The 14,125-nt window shown below is 45.2% G+C and overlaps 40 non-coding genes and 1 pseudogene across 40 annotated transcripts; all 41 read left to right on the forward strand.

The window, feature by feature from the left end:
- The first annotated feature begins 66 nt into the window (after positions 1 to 66).
- LOC133434025 (5S ribosomal RNA) lies at positions 67 to 185 on the forward strand. The gene has a single exon (XR_009778185.1). It is a non-coding gene; the product is annotated as a 5S ribosomal RNA (ribosomal RNA).
- Positions 186 to 384: 199 nt separating this feature from the next.
- LOC133434018 (5S ribosomal RNA) lies at positions 385 to 503 on the forward strand. Its single transcript, XR_009778179.1, has one exon. It is a non-coding gene; the product is annotated as a 5S ribosomal RNA (ribosomal RNA).
- A 217-nt stretch (positions 504 to 720) lies between these two features.
- On the forward strand, positions 721 to 839 carry LOC133433891 (5S ribosomal RNA). Its single transcript, XR_009778058.1, has one exon. It is a non-coding gene; the product is annotated as a 5S ribosomal RNA (ribosomal RNA).
- A 216-nt stretch (positions 840 to 1,055) lies between these two features.
- LOC133434030 (5S ribosomal RNA) lies at positions 1,056 to 1,174 on the forward strand. The gene has a single exon (XR_009778190.1). It is a non-coding gene; the product is annotated as a 5S ribosomal RNA (ribosomal RNA).
- Positions 1,175 to 1,373: 199 nt separating this feature from the next.
- LOC133434057 (5S ribosomal RNA) lies at positions 1,374 to 1,492 on the forward strand. The gene has a single exon (XR_009778217.1). It is a non-coding gene; the product is annotated as a 5S ribosomal RNA (ribosomal RNA).
- Positions 1,493 to 1,715: 223 nt separating this feature from the next.
- On the forward strand, positions 1,716 to 1,834 carry LOC133434075 (5S ribosomal RNA). The gene has a single exon (XR_009778233.1). It is a non-coding gene; the product is annotated as a 5S ribosomal RNA (ribosomal RNA).
- Positions 1,835 to 2,050: 216 nt separating this feature from the next.
- LOC133433942 (5S ribosomal RNA) lies at positions 2,051 to 2,169 on the forward strand. Its single transcript, XR_009778107.1, has one exon. It is a non-coding gene; the product is annotated as a 5S ribosomal RNA (ribosomal RNA).
- A 199-nt stretch (positions 2,170 to 2,368) lies between these two features.
- Positions 2,369 to 2,487, forward strand: LOC133433999 (5S ribosomal RNA). The gene has a single exon (XR_009778160.1). It is a non-coding gene; the product is annotated as a 5S ribosomal RNA (ribosomal RNA).
- A 199-nt stretch (positions 2,488 to 2,686) lies between these two features.
- Positions 2,687 to 2,805, forward strand: LOC133433608 (5S ribosomal RNA). The gene has a single exon (XR_009777809.1). It is a non-coding gene; the product is annotated as a 5S ribosomal RNA (ribosomal RNA).
- A 199-nt stretch (positions 2,806 to 3,004) lies between these two features.
- Positions 3,005 to 3,123, forward strand: LOC133434042 (5S ribosomal RNA). Its single transcript, XR_009778202.1, has one exon. It is a non-coding gene; the product is annotated as a 5S ribosomal RNA (ribosomal RNA).
- A 217-nt stretch (positions 3,124 to 3,340) lies between these two features.
- On the forward strand, positions 3,341 to 3,459 carry LOC133434053 (5S ribosomal RNA). The gene has a single exon (XR_009778213.1). It is a non-coding gene; the product is annotated as a 5S ribosomal RNA (ribosomal RNA).
- Positions 3,460 to 3,658: 199 nt separating this feature from the next.
- Positions 3,659 to 3,777, forward strand: LOC133434059 (5S ribosomal RNA). The gene has a single exon (XR_009778218.1). It is a non-coding gene; the product is annotated as a 5S ribosomal RNA (ribosomal RNA).
- A 223-nt stretch (positions 3,778 to 4,000) lies between these two features.
- On the forward strand, positions 4,001 to 4,119 carry LOC133434060 (5S ribosomal RNA). The gene has a single exon (XR_009778219.1). It is a non-coding gene; the product is annotated as a 5S ribosomal RNA (ribosomal RNA).
- Positions 4,120 to 4,342: 223 nt separating this feature from the next.
- Positions 4,343 to 4,461, forward strand: LOC133434076 (5S ribosomal RNA). The gene has a single exon (XR_009778234.1). It is a non-coding gene; the product is annotated as a 5S ribosomal RNA (ribosomal RNA).
- Positions 4,462 to 4,677: 216 nt separating this feature from the next.
- Positions 4,678 to 4,796, forward strand: LOC133433944 (5S ribosomal RNA). The gene has a single exon (XR_009778108.1). It is a non-coding gene; the product is annotated as a 5S ribosomal RNA (ribosomal RNA).
- Positions 4,797 to 4,995: 199 nt separating this feature from the next.
- LOC133434000 (5S ribosomal RNA) lies at positions 4,996 to 5,114 on the forward strand. Its single transcript, XR_009778161.1, has one exon. It is a non-coding gene; the product is annotated as a 5S ribosomal RNA (ribosomal RNA).
- A 199-nt stretch (positions 5,115 to 5,313) lies between these two features.
- On the forward strand, positions 5,314 to 5,432 carry LOC133433992 (5S ribosomal RNA). The gene has a single exon (XR_009778154.1). It is a non-coding gene; the product is annotated as a 5S ribosomal RNA (ribosomal RNA).
- Positions 5,433 to 5,631: 199 nt separating this feature from the next.
- LOC133433637 (5S ribosomal RNA) lies at positions 5,632 to 5,750 on the forward strand. Its single transcript, XR_009777837.1, has one exon. It is a non-coding gene; the product is annotated as a 5S ribosomal RNA (ribosomal RNA).
- A 199-nt stretch (positions 5,751 to 5,949) lies between these two features.
- Positions 5,950 to 6,068, forward strand: LOC133434021 (5S ribosomal RNA). Its single transcript, XR_009778182.1, has one exon. It is a non-coding gene; the product is annotated as a 5S ribosomal RNA (ribosomal RNA).
- Positions 6,069 to 6,285: 217 nt separating this feature from the next.
- Positions 6,286 to 6,404, forward strand: LOC133434065 (5S ribosomal RNA). The gene has a single exon (XR_009778224.1). It is a non-coding gene; the product is annotated as a 5S ribosomal RNA (ribosomal RNA).
- A 199-nt stretch (positions 6,405 to 6,603) lies between these two features.
- LOC133434061 (5S ribosomal RNA) lies at positions 6,604 to 6,722 on the forward strand. The gene has a single exon (XR_009778220.1). It is a non-coding gene; the product is annotated as a 5S ribosomal RNA (ribosomal RNA).
- Positions 6,723 to 6,945: 223 nt separating this feature from the next.
- On the forward strand, positions 6,946 to 7,064 carry LOC133434026 (5S ribosomal RNA). Its single transcript, XR_009778186.1, has one exon. It is a non-coding gene; the product is annotated as a 5S ribosomal RNA (ribosomal RNA).
- Positions 7,065 to 7,263: 199 nt separating this feature from the next.
- On the forward strand, positions 7,264 to 7,382 carry LOC133434077 (5S ribosomal RNA). The gene has a single exon (XR_009778235.1). It is a non-coding gene; the product is annotated as a 5S ribosomal RNA (ribosomal RNA).
- A 199-nt stretch (positions 7,383 to 7,581) lies between these two features.
- LOC133434062 (5S ribosomal RNA) lies at positions 7,582 to 7,700 on the forward strand. Its single transcript, XR_009778221.1, has one exon. It is a non-coding gene; the product is annotated as a 5S ribosomal RNA (ribosomal RNA).
- Positions 7,701 to 7,923: 223 nt separating this feature from the next.
- On the forward strand, positions 7,924 to 8,042 carry LOC133434088 (5S ribosomal RNA). The gene has a single exon (XR_009778246.1). It is a non-coding gene; the product is annotated as a 5S ribosomal RNA (ribosomal RNA).
- A 216-nt stretch (positions 8,043 to 8,258) lies between these two features.
- Positions 8,259 to 8,377, forward strand: LOC133433945 (5S ribosomal RNA). The gene has a single exon (XR_009778109.1). It is a non-coding gene; the product is annotated as a 5S ribosomal RNA (ribosomal RNA).
- A 199-nt stretch (positions 8,378 to 8,576) lies between these two features.
- On the forward strand, positions 8,577 to 8,695 carry LOC133434001 (5S ribosomal RNA). The gene has a single exon (XR_009778162.1). It is a non-coding gene; the product is annotated as a 5S ribosomal RNA (ribosomal RNA).
- A 199-nt stretch (positions 8,696 to 8,894) lies between these two features.
- LOC133433993 (5S ribosomal RNA) lies at positions 8,895 to 9,013 on the forward strand. Its single transcript, XR_009778155.1, has one exon. It is a non-coding gene; the product is annotated as a 5S ribosomal RNA (ribosomal RNA).
- Positions 9,014 to 9,212: 199 nt separating this feature from the next.
- On the forward strand, positions 9,213 to 9,331 carry LOC133433609 (5S ribosomal RNA). Its single transcript, XR_009777810.1, has one exon. It is a non-coding gene; the product is annotated as a 5S ribosomal RNA (ribosomal RNA).
- Positions 9,332 to 9,530: 199 nt separating this feature from the next.
- LOC133434100 (5S ribosomal RNA) lies at positions 9,531 to 9,649 on the forward strand. The gene has a single exon (XR_009778257.1). It is a non-coding gene; the product is annotated as a 5S ribosomal RNA (ribosomal RNA).
- Positions 9,650 to 9,866: 217 nt separating this feature from the next.
- On the forward strand, positions 9,867 to 9,985 carry LOC133434185 (5S ribosomal RNA). Its single transcript, XR_009778339.1, has one exon. It is a non-coding gene; the product is annotated as a 5S ribosomal RNA (ribosomal RNA).
- Positions 9,986 to 10,201: 216 nt separating this feature from the next.
- LOC133434098 (5S ribosomal RNA) lies at positions 10,202 to 10,320 on the forward strand. Its single transcript, XR_009778255.1, has one exon. It is a non-coding gene; the product is annotated as a 5S ribosomal RNA (ribosomal RNA).
- A 205-nt stretch (positions 10,321 to 10,525) lies between these two features.
- On the forward strand, positions 10,526 to 10,644 carry LOC133434201 (5S ribosomal RNA). The gene has a single exon (XR_009778354.1). It is a non-coding gene; the product is annotated as a 5S ribosomal RNA (ribosomal RNA).
- A 217-nt stretch (positions 10,645 to 10,861) lies between these two features.
- On the forward strand, positions 10,862 to 10,980 carry LOC133434186 (5S ribosomal RNA). Its single transcript, XR_009778340.1, has one exon. It is a non-coding gene; the product is annotated as a 5S ribosomal RNA (ribosomal RNA).
- A 216-nt stretch (positions 10,981 to 11,196) lies between these two features.
- LOC133434099 (5S ribosomal RNA) lies at positions 11,197 to 11,315 on the forward strand. Its single transcript, XR_009778256.1, has one exon. It is a non-coding gene; the product is annotated as a 5S ribosomal RNA (ribosomal RNA).
- A 199-nt stretch (positions 11,316 to 11,514) lies between these two features.
- Positions 11,515 to 11,633, forward strand: LOC133433679 (5S ribosomal RNA; annotated as a pseudogene).
- A 205-nt stretch (positions 11,634 to 11,838) lies between these two features.
- LOC133434202 (5S ribosomal RNA) lies at positions 11,839 to 11,957 on the forward strand. The gene has a single exon (XR_009778355.1). It is a non-coding gene; the product is annotated as a 5S ribosomal RNA (ribosomal RNA).
- A 216-nt stretch (positions 11,958 to 12,173) lies between these two features.
- On the forward strand, positions 12,174 to 12,292 carry LOC133433583 (5S ribosomal RNA). Its single transcript, XR_009777784.1, has one exon. It is a non-coding gene; the product is annotated as a 5S ribosomal RNA (ribosomal RNA).
- A 199-nt stretch (positions 12,293 to 12,491) lies between these two features.
- On the forward strand, positions 12,492 to 12,610 carry LOC133433601 (5S ribosomal RNA). Its single transcript, XR_009777802.1, has one exon. It is a non-coding gene; the product is annotated as a 5S ribosomal RNA (ribosomal RNA).
- Positions 12,611 to 12,809: 199 nt separating this feature from the next.
- LOC133433802 (5S ribosomal RNA) lies at positions 12,810 to 12,928 on the forward strand. The gene has a single exon (XR_009777973.1). It is a non-coding gene; the product is annotated as a 5S ribosomal RNA (ribosomal RNA).
- Positions 12,929 to 13,145: 217 nt separating this feature from the next.
- On the forward strand, positions 13,146 to 13,264 carry LOC133433804 (5S ribosomal RNA). The gene has a single exon (XR_009777975.1). It is a non-coding gene; the product is annotated as a 5S ribosomal RNA (ribosomal RNA).
- Positions 13,265 to 14,125: the final 861 nt, after the last annotated feature.

The raw sequence follows: 14,125 nt of genomic DNA on the forward strand, positions 1-14,125 counted from the left end.
ACTTATATTATATGACTTATCTTCAACTCCATATAAGAGGTATTTCAAGCTGCAGCTTCAGCTTCAGCTTACGGCCATACCAGCCTGGATGCGCCCGATCTCGTCTGATCTCGGAAGCTAAGCAGGGTCGGGCCTGGTTAGTACTTGGATGGGAGACCGCCTGGGAATACCAGATGCTGTAAGCTTTTTCAACCAGCAGAGAGCGCTCTCGCTTAATCTACCCACACATATTTCAACGTGGTAACAGCGACAGGTCACGTCCTAAAGTGTTTTTCACATGGTGAAGGCACTTTAACTCCAACAAATAAAACCAACAAATCTATAACTTATATTCTATGACTTATCTTCAACTCCATACAAGAGGTATTTCAAGCTGCAGCTTCTGCTTACGGCCATACCAGCCTGGATGCGCCCGATCTCGTCTGATCTCGGAAGCTAAGCAGGGTCGGGCCTGGTTAGTACTTGGATGGGAGACCGCCTGGGAATACCAGGTGCTGTAAGCTTTTTCAACCTGCAGAGAACGCTCTCGCTTAATCTACCCACATATATTTCAACGTGGTAACAGCGAAAGCTCACGTCCTAAAGTGTTTTGCACATGGTTAAGGCACTTTAACTCCAACAAATAAGCGCTTCTAAATTATTATCACCAACCAATCAATTAATTATATTATATGACTTATCTTCAACTCCATATAAGAGGTATTTCAAGCTGCAGCTTCTGCTAACGGCCATACCAGCCTGGATGCGCCCGATCTCGTCTGATCTCGGAAGCTAAGCAGGGTCGGGCCTGGTTAGTACTTGGATGGGAGACCACCTGGGAATACCAGGTGCTGTAAGCTTTTTCAACCAACAGAGAGCGCTCTCGCTTAATCTACCCACACATATTTCAACGTGGTAACAGCGACAGCTCACGTCCTAAAGTGTTTTGCACATGGTTAAGGCACTTTAACTCCAACAAATAAGCGCTTCTAAATTATTATCACCAACAAATCAATGACTTGTATTATATACTTATCTTCAACTCCATATAAGAAGTATTTCAAGCTGCAGCTTCAGCTTACGGCCATACCAGCCTGGATGCGCCCGATCTCGTCTGATCTCGGAAGCTAAGCAGGGTCGGGCCTGGTTAGTACTTGGATGGGAGACCGCCTGGGAATACCAGGTGCTGTAAGCTTTTTCAACCAGCAGAGAGCGCTCTCGCTTAATCTACCCACACATATTTCAACGTGGTAAGAGCGACAGCTCACGTCCTAAAGTGTTTTGCACATGGTTAAGGCACTTTAACTCCAACAAATAAAACCAACAAATCAATGACTTATATTCTATGACTTATCTTCAACTCCATATCAGAGGTATTTCAAGCTGCAGCTTCTGCTTACGGCCATACCAGCCTGGATGCGCCCGATCTCGTCTGATCTCGGAAGCTAAGCAGGGTCGGGCCTTGTTAGTACTTGGATGGGAGACCGCCTGGGAATACCAGGTGCTGTAAGCTTTTTCAACCAGCAGAGAGCGCTCTCGCTTAATCTACCCACACATATTTCAACGTGGTAACAGCGACAGCTCACGTCCTAAAGTGTTTTGCACATGGTTAAGGCACTTTAACTCCAACAAATAAGTGCTTCTAAATTATTATCACCAACAAATCAATGACTTATATTATATGACTTATCTTCAACTCCATATAAGAGGTATTTCAAGCTGCAGCTTCAGCTTCAGCTTACGGCCATACCAGCCTGGATGCGCCCGATCTCGTCTGATCTCGGAAGCTAAGCAGGGTCGGGCCTGGTTAGTACTTGGATGGGAGACGGCCTGGGAATACCAGGTGCTGTAAGCTTTTTCAACCAGCAGAGAGCGCTCTCGCTTAATCTACCCACACATATTTCAACGTGGTAACAGCGACAGCTCACGTCCTAAAGTGTTTTGCACATGGTTAAGGCACTTTAACTCCAACAAATAAGCGCTTCTAAATTATTATCACCAACAAATCAATGACTTGTATTATATACTTATCTTCAACTCCATATAATAAGTATTTCAAGCTGCAGCTTCAGCTTACGGCCATACCAGCCTGGATGTCCCCGATCTCGTCTGATCTCGGAAGCTAAGCAGGGTCGGGCCTGGTTAGTACTTGGATGGGAGACCGCCTGGGAATACCAGGTGCTGTAAGCTTTTTCAACCAGCAGAGAGCGCTCTCGCTTAATCTACCCACACATATTTCAACGTGGTAACAGCGACAGCTCACGTCCTAAAGTGTTTTGCACATGGTTAAGGCACATTAACTCCAACAAATAAAACCAACAAATCAATGACTTATATTCTATGACTTATCTTCAACTCCATATCAGAGGTATTTCAAGCTGCAGCTTCTGCTTACGGCCATACCAGCCTGGATGCGCCCGATCTCGTCTGATCTCGGAAGCTAAGCAGGGTCAGGCCTGGTTAGTACTTGGATGGGAGACCGCCTGGGAATACCAGGTGCTGTAAGCTTTTTCAACCAGCAGAGAGCGCTCACGCTTAATCTACCCACACATATTTCAACGTGGTAACAGCGACAGCTCACGTCCTAAAGTGTTTTGCACATGGTTAAGGCACTTTAACTCCAACAAATAAAACCAACAAATCAATGACTTATATTCTATGACTTATCTTCAACTCCATATAAGAGGTATTTCAAGCAGCAGCTTCTGCTTACGGCCATACCAGCCTGGATGCGCCCAATCTAGTCTGATCTCGGAAGCTAAGCAGGGTCGGGCCTGGTTAGTACTTGGATGGGAGACCGCCTGGGAATACCAGGTGCTGTAAGCTTTTTCAACCAGCAGAGAGCGCTCTCGCTTAATCTACCCACACATATTTCAACGTGGTAAGAGCGACAGCTCACGTCCTAAAGTGTTTTGCACATGGTTAAGGCACTTTAACTCCAACAAATAAAACCAACAAATCAATGACTTATATTCTATGACTTATCTTCAACTCCATATCAGAGGTATTTCAAGCTGCAACTTCTGCTTACGGCCATACCAGCCTGGATGCGCCCGATCTCGTCTGATCTCGGAAGCTAAGCAGGGTCGGGCCTGGTTAGTACTTGGATGGGAGACCGCCTGGGAATACCAGGTGCTGTAAGCTTTTTCAACCTGCAGAGAACGCTCTCGCTTAATCTACCCACATATATTTCAACGTGGTAACAGCGAAAGCTCACGTCCTAAAGTGTTTTGCACATGGTTAAGGCACTTTAACTCCAACAAATAAGCGCTTCTAAATTATTATCACCAACAAATCAATTAATTATATTATATGACTTATCTTCAACTCCATATAAGAAGTATTTCAAGCTGCAGCTTCAGCTTACGGCCATACCAGCCTGGATGCGCCCGATCTCGTCTGATCTCGGAAGCTAAGCAGGGTCGGGCCTGGTTAGTACTTGGATGGGAGACCGCCTGGGAATACCAGGTGCTGTAAGCTTTTTCAACCAGCAGAGAGCGCTCTCGCTTAATCTACCCACACATATTTCAACGTGGTAAGAGCGACAGCTCACGTCCTAAAGTGTTTTGCACATGGTTAAGGCACTTTAACTCCAACAAATAAAACCAACAAATCAATGACTTATATTCTATGACTTATCTTCAACTCCATATCAGAGGTATTTCAAGCTGCAGCTTCTGCTTACGGCCATACCAGCCTGGATGCGCCCGATCTCGTCTGATCTCGGAAGCTAAGCAGGGTCGGGCCTTGTTAGTACTTGGATGGGAGACCGCCTGGGAATACCAGGTGCTGTAAGCTTTTTCAACCAGCAGAGAGCGCTCTCGCTTAATCTACCCACACATATTTCAACGTGGTAACAGCGACAGCTCACGTCCTAAAGTGTTTTGCACATGGTTAAGGCACTTTAACTCCAACAAATAAGTGCTTCTAAATTATTATCACCAACAAATCAATGACTTATATTATATGACTTATCTTCAACTCCATATAAGAGGTATTTCAAGCTGCAGCTTCAGCTTCAGCTTACGGCCATACCAGCCTGGATGCGCCCGATCTCGTCTGATCTCGGAAGCTAAGCAGGGTCGGGCCTTGTTAGTACTTGGATGGGAGACCGCCTGGGAATACCAGGTGCTGTAAGCTTTTTCAACCAGCAGAGAGCGCTCTCGCTTAATCTACCCACACATATTTCAACGTGGTAACAGCGACAGCTCACGTCCTAAAGTGTTTTGCACATGGTTAAGGCACTTTAACTCCAACAAATAAGTGCTTCTAAATTATTATCACCAACAAATCAATGACTTATATTATATGACTTATCTTCAACTCCATATAAGAGGTATTTCAAGCTGCAGCTTCAGCTTCAGCTTACGGCCATACCAGCCTGGATGCGCCCGATCTCGTCTGATCTCGGAAGCTAAGCAGGGTCGGGCCTGGTTAGTACTTGGATGGGAGACGGCCTGGGAATACCAGGTGCTGTAAGCTTTTTCAACCAGCAGAGAGCGCTCTCGCTTAATCTACCCACACATATTTCAACGTGGTAACAGCGACAGCTCACGTCCTAAAGTGTTTTGCACATGGTTAAGGCACTTTAACTCCAACAAATAAGCGCTTCTAAATTATTATCACCAACAAATCAATGACTTGTATTATATACTTATCTTCAACTCCATATAATAAGTATTTCAAGCTGCAGCTTCAGCTTACGGCCATACCAGCCTGGATGTCCCCGATCTCGTCTGATCTCGGAAGCTAAGCAGGGTCGGGCCTGGTTAGTACTTGGATGGGAGACCGCCTGGGAATACCAGGTGCTGTAAGCTTTTTCAACCAGCAGAGAGCGCTCTCGCTTAATCTACCCACACATATTTCAACGTGGTAACAGCGACAGCTCACGTCCTAAAGTGTTTTGCACATGGTTAAGGCACATTAACTCCAACAAATAAAACCAACAAATCAATGACTTATATTCTATGACTTATCTTCAACTCCATATCAGAGGTATTTCAAGCTGCAGCTTCTGCTTACGGCCATACCAGCCTGGATGCGCCCGATCTCGTCTGATCTCGGAAGCTAAGCAGGGTCAGGCCTGGTTAGTACTTGGATGGGAGACCGCCTGGGAATACCAGGTGCTGTAAGCTTTTTCAACCAGCAGAGAGCGCTCACGCTTAATCTACCCACACATATTTCAACGTGGTAACAGCGACAGCTCACGTCCTAAAGTGTTTTGCACATGGTTAAGGCACTTTAACTCCAACAAATAAAACCAACAAATCAATGACTTATATTCTATGACTTATCTTCAACTCCATATAAGAGGTATTTCAAGCTGCAGCTTCTGCTTACGGCCATACCAGCCTGGATGCGCCCGATCTCATCTGATCTCGGAAGCTAAGCAGGGTCGGGCCTTGTTAGTACTTGGATGGGAGACCGCCTGGGAATACCAGGTGCTGTAAGCTTTTTCAACCAGCAGAGAGCGCTCACGCTTAATCTACCCACACATATTTCAACGTGGTAACAGCGACAGCTCACGTCCTAAAGTGTTTTGCACATGGTTAAGGCACTTTAACTCCAACAAATAAAACCAAAAAATCAATGACTTATATTCTATGACTTATCTTCAACTCCATATAAGAGGTATTTCAAGCAGCAGCTTCTGCTTACGGCAATACCAGCCTGGATGCGCCCAATCTAGTCTGATCTCGGAAGCTAAGCAGGGTCGGGCCTGGTTAGTACTTGGATGGGAGACCGCCTGGGAATACCAGGTGCTGTAAGCTTTTTCAACCAGCAGAGAGCGCTCTCGCTTAATCTACCCACACATATTTCAACGTGGTAAGAGCGACAGCTCACGTCCTAAAGTGTTTTGCACATGGTTAAGGCACTTTAACTCCAACAAATAAAACCAACAAATCAATGACTTATATTCTATGACTTATCTTCAACTCCATATCAGAGGTATTTCAAGCTGCAACTTCTGCTTACGGCCATACCAGCCTGGATGCGCCCGATCTCGTCTGATCTCGGAAGCTAAGCAGGGTCGGGCCTGGTTAGTAATTGGATGGGAGACCGCCTGGGAATACCAGGTGCTGTAAGCTTTTTCAACCTGCAGAGAACGCTCTCGCTTAATCTACCCACATATATTTCAACGTGGTAACAGCGAAAGCTCACGTCCTAAAGTGTTTTGCACATGGTTAAGGCACTTTAACTCCAACAAATAAGCGCTTCTAAATTATTATCACCAACAAATCAATTAATTATATTATATGACTTATCTTCAACTCCATATAAGAAGTATTTCAAGCTGCAGCTTCAGCTTACGGCCATACCAGCCTGGATGCGCCCGATCTCGTCTGATCTCGGAAGCTAAGCAGGGTCGGGCCTGGTTAGTACTTGGATGGGAGACCGCCTGGGAATACCAGGTGCTGTAAGCTTTTTCAACCAGCAGAGAGCGCTCTCGCTTAATCTACCCACACATATTTCAACGTGGTAAGAGCGACAGCTCACGTCCTAAAGTGTTTTGCACATGGTTAAGGCACTTTAACTCCAACAAATAAAACCAACAAATCAATGACTTATATTCTATGACTTATCTTCAACTCCATATCAGAGGTATTTCAAGCTGCAGCTTCTGCTTACGGCCATACCAGCCTGGATGCGCCCGATCTCGTCTGATCTCGGAAGCTAAGCAGGGTCGGGCCTTGTTAGTACTTGGATGGGAGACCGCCTGGGAATACCAGGTGCTGTAAGCTTTTTCAACCAGCAGAGAGCGCTCTCGCTTAATCTACCCACACATATTTCAACGTGGTAACAGCGACAGCTCACGTCCTAAAGTGTTTTGCACATGGTTAAGGCACTTTAACTCCAACAAATAAGTGCTTCTAAATTATTATCACCAACAAATCAATGACTTATATTATATGACTTATCTTCAACTCCATATAAGAGGTATTTCAAGCTGCAGCTTCAGCTTCAGCTTACGGCCATACCAGCCTGGATGCGCCCGATCTCGTCTGATCTCGGAAGCTAAGCAGGGTCGGGCCTGGTTAGTACTTGGATGGGAGACCGCCTGGGAATACCAGATGCTGTAAGCTTTTTCAACCAGCAGAGAGCGCTCTCGCTTAATCTACCCACACATATTTCAACGTGGTAACAGCGACAGGTCACGTCCTAAAGTGTTTTTCACATGGTGAAGGCACTTTAACTCCAACAAATAAAACCAACAAATCTATAACTTATATTCTATGACTTATCTTCAACTCCATACAAGAGGTATTTCAAGCTGCAGCTTCAGCTTACGGCCATACCAGCCTGGATGCGCCCGATCTCGTCTGATCTCGGAAGCTAAGCAGGGTCGGGCCTGGTTAGTACTTGGATGGGAGACCGCCTGGGAATACCAGGTGCTGTAAGCTTTTTCAACCAGCAGAGAGCGCTCTCGCTTAATCTACCCACACATATTTCAACGTGGTAAGAGCGACAGCTCACGTCCTAAAGTGTTTTGCACATGGTTAAGGCACTTTAACTCCAACAAATAAAACCAACAAATCAATGACTTATATTCTATGACTTATCTTCAACTCCATATCAGAGGTATTTCAAGCTGCAGCTTCTGCTTACGGCCATACCAGCCTGGATGCGCCCGATCTCGTCTGATCTCGGAAGCTAAGCAGGGTCGGGCCTTGTTAGTACTTGGATGGGAGACCGCCTGGGAATACCAGGTGCTGTAAGCTTTTTCAACCAGCAGAGAGCGCTCTCGCTTAATCTACCCACACATATTTCAACGTGGTAACAGCGACAGCTCACGTCCTAAAGTGTTTTGCACATGGTTAAGGCACTTTAACTCCAACAAATAAGTGCTTCTAAATTATTATCACCAACAAATCAATGACTTATATTATATGACTTATCTTCAACTCCATATAAGAGGTATTTCAAGCTGCAGCTTCAGCTTCAGCTTACGGCCATACCAGCCTGGATGCGCCCGATCTCGTCTGATCTCGGAAGCTAAGCAGGGTCGGGCCTGGTTAGTACTTGGATGGGAGACCGCCTGGGAATACCAGGTGCTGTAAGCTTTTTCAACCAGCAGAGAGCGCTCTCGCTTAATCTACCCACACATATTTCAACGTGGTAACAGCGACAGCTCACGTCCTAAAGTGTTTTGCACATGGTTAAGGCACTTTAACTCCAACAAATAAGCGCTTCTAAATTATTATCACCAACAAATCAATGACTTGTATTATATACTTATCTTCAACTCCATATAATAAGTATTTCAAGCTGCAGCTTCAGCTTACGGCCATACCAGCCTGGATGTCCCCGATCTCGTCTGATCTCGGAAGCTAAGCAGGGTCGGGCCTGGTTAGTACTTGGATGGGAGACCGCCTGGGAATACCAGGTGCTGTAAGCTTTTTCAACCAGCAGAGAGCGCTCTCGCTTAATCTACCCACACATATTTCAACGTGGTAACAGCGACAGCTCACGTCCTAAAGTGTTTTGCACATGGTTAAGGCACATTAACTCCAACAAATAAAACCAACAAATCAATGACTTATATTCTATGACTTATCTTCAACTCCATATCAGAGGTATTTCAAGCTGCAGCTTCTGCTTACGGCCATACCAGCCTGGATGCGCCCGATCTCGTCTGATCTCGGAAGCTAAGCAGGGTCAGGCCTGGTTAGTACTTGGATGGGAGACCGCCTGGGAATACCAGGTGCTGTAAGCTTTTTCAACCAGCAGAGAGCGCTCACGCTTAATCTACCCACACATATTTCAACGTGGTAACAGCGACAGCTCACGTCCTAAAGTGTTTTGCACATGGTTAAGGCACTTTAACTCCAACAAATAAAACCAACAAATCAATGACTTATATTCTATGACTTATCTTCAACTCCATATAAGAGGTATTTCAAGCTGCAGCTTCTGCTTACGGCCATACCAGCCTGGATGCGCCCGATCTCATCTGATCTCGGAAGCTAAGCAGGGTCGGGCCTTGTTAGTACTTGGATGGGAGACCGCCTGGGAATACCAGGTGCTGTAAGCTTTTTCAACCAGCAGAGAGCGCTCACGCTTAATCTACCCACACATATTTCAACGTGGTAACAGCGACAGCTCACGTCCTAAAGTGTTTTGCACATGGTTAAGGCACTTTAACTCCAACAAATAAAACCAACAAATCAATGACTTATATTCTATGACTTATCTTCAACTCCATATAAGAGGTATTTCAAGCAGCAGCTTCTGCTTACGGCCATACCAGCCTGGATGCGCCCAATCTAGTCTGATCTCGGAAGCTAAGCAGGGTCGGGCCTGGTTAGTACTTGGATGGGAGACCGCCTGGGAATACCAGGTGCTGTAAGCTTTTTCAACCAGCAGAGAGCGCTCTCGCTTAATCTACCCACACATATTTCAACGTGGTAAGAGCGACAGCTCACGTCCTAAAGTGTTTTGCACATGGTTAAGGCACTTTAACTCCAACAAATAAAACCAACAAATCAATGACTTATATTCTATGACTTATCTTCAACTCCATATCAGAGGTATTTCAAGCTGCAACTTCTGCTTACGGCCATACCAGCCTGGATGCGCCCGATCTCGTCTGATCTCGGAAGCTAAGCAGGGTCGGGCCTGGTTAGTACTTGGATGGGAGACCGCCTGGGAATACCAGGTGCTGTAAGCTTTTTCAACCTGCAGAGAACGCTCTCGCTTAATCTACCCACATATATTTCAACGTGGTAACAGCGAAAGCTCACGTCCTAAAGTGTTTTGCACATGGTTAAGGCACTTTAACTCCAACAAATAAGCGCTTCTAAATTATTATCACCAACAAATCAATTAATTATATTATATGACTTATCTTCAACTCCATATAAGAGGTATTTCAAGCTGCAGCTTCTGCTAACGGCCATACCAGCCTGGATGCGCCCGATCTCGTCTGATCTCGGAAGCTAAGCAGGGTCGGGCCTGGTTAGTACTTGGATGGGACACCGCCTCGGAATACCAGGTGCTGTAAGCTTTTTCAACCTGCAGAGAGCGCTCTCGCTTAATCTACCTACACATATTTCAACGTGGTAACAGCGACAGCTCACGTCCTAAAGTGTTTTGCACATGGTTAAGGCACTTTAACTCCAACAAATAAGCGCTTCTAAATTATTATCACCAACAAATCAATGACTTGTATTACATACTTATCTTCAACTCCATTTAAGAAGTATTTCAAGCTGCAGCTTCTGCTTACGGCCATACCAGCCTGGATGCGCCCGATCTCGTCTGATCTCAGAAGCTAAGCAGGGTCGGGCCTGGTTAGTACTTGGATGGGAGACCGCCTGGGAATACCAGGTGTTGTAAGCTTTTTCAACCAGCAGAGAGCGCTCTCGCTTAATCTACCCACACATATTTCAACGTGGTAAGAGCGACAGCTCACGTCCTAAAGTCTTTTGCACATGGTTAAGGCACTTTAACTCCAACAAATAAAACCAACAAATCAATGACTTATATCATATGACTTATCTTCAACTCCATATAAGAGGTATTTCAAGCTGCAGCTTCAGCTTCAGCTTACGGCCATACCAGCCTGGATGCGCCCGATCTCGTCTGATCTCGGAAGCTAAGCAGGGTCGGGCTTGGTTAGTACTTGGATGGGAGACAGCCTGGGAATACCAGGTGCTGTAAGCTTTCTCAACCAGCAGAGAGCGCTCTCGCTTAATCTACCCACACATATTTCAACGTGGTAACAGCGACAGCTCACGTCCTAAAGTGTTTTGCACATCGTTAAGGCACTTTAACTCCAACAAATAAGCGCTTCTAAATTATTATCACCAACAAATCAATTAATTATATTATATGACTTATCTTCAACTCCATATAAGAGGTATTTCAAGCTGCAGCTTCTGCTAACGGCCATACCAGCCTGGATGCGCCCGATCTCGTCTGATCTCGGAAGCTAAGCAGGGTCGGGCCTGGTTAGTACTTGGATGGGACACCGCCTCGGAATACCAGGTGCTGTAAGCTTTTTCAACCTGCAGAGAGCGCTCTCGCTTAATCTACCTACACATATTTCAACGTGGTAACAGCGACAGCTCACGTCCTAAAGTGTTTTGCACATGGTTAAGGCACTTTAACTCCAACAAATAAGCGCTTCTAAATTATTATCACCAACAAATCAATGACTTGTATTACATACTTATCTTCAACTCCATTTAAGAAGTATTTCAAGCTGCAGCTTCTGCTTACGGCCATACCAGCCTGGATGCGCCCGATCTCGTCTGATCTCAGAAGCTAAGCAGGGTCGGGCCTGGTTAGTACTTGGATGGGAGACCGCCTGGGAATACCAGGTGTTGTAAGCTTTTTCAACCAGCAGAGAGCGCTCTCGCTTAATCTACCCACACATATTTCAACGTGGTAAGAGCGACAGCTCACGTCCTAAAGTCTTTTGCACATGGTTAAGGCACTTTAACTCCAACAAATAAAACCAACAAATCAATGACTTATATTCTATGACTTATCTTCAACTCCATATCAGAGGTATTTCAAGCCGCAGCTTCTGCTTACGCCCATACCAGCCTGGATGCGCCCGATCTCGTCTGATCTCAGAAGCTAAGCAGGGTCGGGCCTGGTTAGTACTTGGATGGGAGACAGCCTGGGAATACCAGGTGCTGTAAGCTTTTTCAACCAGCAGAGAACGGTCTCGCTTAATCTAGCCACACATATTTCAACGTGGTAACAGCGACAGCTCACGTCCTAAAGTGTTTTGCATATGGTTAAGGCACTTTAACTCCAACAAATAAAACCAACAAATCAATGACTTATATCATATGACTTATCTTCAACTCCATATAAGAGGTATTTCAAGCTGCAGCTTCAGCTTCAGCTTACGGCCATACCAGCCTGGATGCGCCCGATCTCGTCTGATCTCGGAAGCTAAGCAGGGTCGGGCTTGGTTAGTACTTGGATGGGAGACAGCCTGGGAATACCAGGTGCTGTAAGCTTTCTCAACCAGCAGAGAGCGCTCTCGCTTAATCTACCCACACATATTTCAACGTGGTAACAGCGACAGCTCACGTCCTAAAGTGTTTTGCACATCGTTAAGGCACTTTAACTCCAACAAATAAGCGCTTCTAAATTATTATCACCAACAAATCAATGACTTGTATTATATACTTATCTTCAACTCCATATAAGAAGTATTTCAAGCTGCAGCTTCAGCTTACGGCCATACCACCCTGGATGCGCCCGATCTCGTCTGATCTCGGAAGCTAAGCAGGGTCGGGCCTGGTTAGTACTTGGATGGGAGACCGCCTGGGAATACCAGGTGCTGTAAGCTTTTTCAACCAGCAGAGAGCGCTCTCGCTTAATCTACCCACACATATTTCAACGTGGTAAGAGCGACAGCTCACGTCCTAAAGTGTTTTGCACATGGTTAAGGCACTTTAACTCCAACAAATAAAACCAACAAATCAATGACTTATATTCTATGACTTATCTTCAACTCCATATCAGAGGTATTTCAAGCTGCAGCTTCTGCTTACGGCCATACCAGCCTGGATGCGCCCGATCTCGTCTGATCTCGGAAGCTAAGCAGGGTCAGGCCTTGTTAGTACTTGGATGGGAGACCGCCTGGGAATACCAGGTGCTGTAAGCTTTTTCAACCAGCAGAGAGCGCTCACGCTTAATCTACCCACACATATTTCAACGTGGTAACAGCGACAGCTCACGTCCTAAAGTGTTTTGCACATGGTTAAGGCACTTTAACTCCAACAAATAAAACCAACAAATCAATGACTTATATTCTATGACTTATCTTCAACTCCATATAAGAGGTATTTCAAGCTGCTGCTTCTGCTTACGGCCATACCAGCCTGGATGCGCCCGATCTCGTCTGATCTCGGAAGCTAAGCAGGGTCGGGCCTGGTTAGTACTTGGATGGGAGACCGCCTGGGAATACCAGGTGCTGTAAGCATTTTCAACCAGCAGAGAGCGCTCTCGCTTAATCTACCCACACATATTTCAACGTGGTAACAGCGACAGCTCACGTCCTAAAGTGTTTTGCACATGGTTAAGGCACTTTAACTCCAACAAATAAACGCTTCTAAATTATTATCACCAACAAATCAATGACTTATATTATATGACTTATCTTCAACTCCATATAAGAGGTATTTCAAGCAGCAGCTTCTGCTTACGGCCATACCAGCCTGGATGCGCCCGATCTCGTCTGATCTCGGAAGCTAAGCAGGGTCGGGCCTGGTTAGTACTTGGATGGGAGACCGCCTGGGAATACCAGGTGCTGTAAGCATTTTCAACCAGCAGAGAGCGCTCTCGCTTAATCTACCCACACATATTTCAACGTGGTAACAGCAACAGCTCATGTCCTAAAGTGTTTTGCACATGGTTAAGGCACTTTAACTCCAACAAATAAAACCAACAAATCAATGACTTATATTCTATGACTTATCTTCAACTCCATATAAGAGGTATTTCAAGCTGCAGCTTCTGCTTACGGCCATACCAGCCTGGATGCACCCGATCTCGTCTGGGGCCTGTACTACGAAGCAAGTTCAACATATCCAGGATATCTTTTCCTTATCCAGATTCACTAAGCGGGACAATTGCAATCACGCTAAGCGGTCACACGACAGTGGTTATCAACTCGGTATATCAACCCAGGTTTCTCCAATCTGGATATGAGCGCGTGCACATAAAAGGGGCGGTGTTTTCAGCGCATGACCAATCGCAAGCATGGAGAAGTCCGCTGTCAGAGCCGCTTATTTCAGTAGCGAAGAGCAAACTATAATTTTACGGAAATATGATGAGTATAGGCATATAATACAGGCAAAAAGCAACACAGTTGCAGCTGCAAAATGCAGGAAAGACAGCTGGCAAAAGATCGCTGACTGTATAAATGTGTAAATTCATAGGGATATAAACATATATTTGAATATTCTGGGAATCTTAATCTTAAACTGTAAACCATGATCAGCAATATTAAAATAATAAAAGGCTTGCAATATTTCAGTTGATTTGTAATGAATCCAGAATGTATGACATTTTTTTGTTTTTGTGTTTGCATTACAGAAAATCACAATATTCTAATTTTCTGAGACAGTCCTGTATATATTGGTTCTATAACTATTGTTGTTGACCGATAACTTGTGCT

The sequence above is a fragment of the Cololabis saira genome, unplaced genomic scaffold, assembly GCF_033807715.1.
Source record: "Cololabis saira isolate AMF1-May2022 unplaced genomic scaffold, fColSai1.1 scf045, whole genome shotgun sequence".
Classification (NCBI taxonomy): Eukaryota; Metazoa; Chordata; class Actinopteri; order Beloniformes; family Belonidae; genus Cololabis; species Cololabis saira.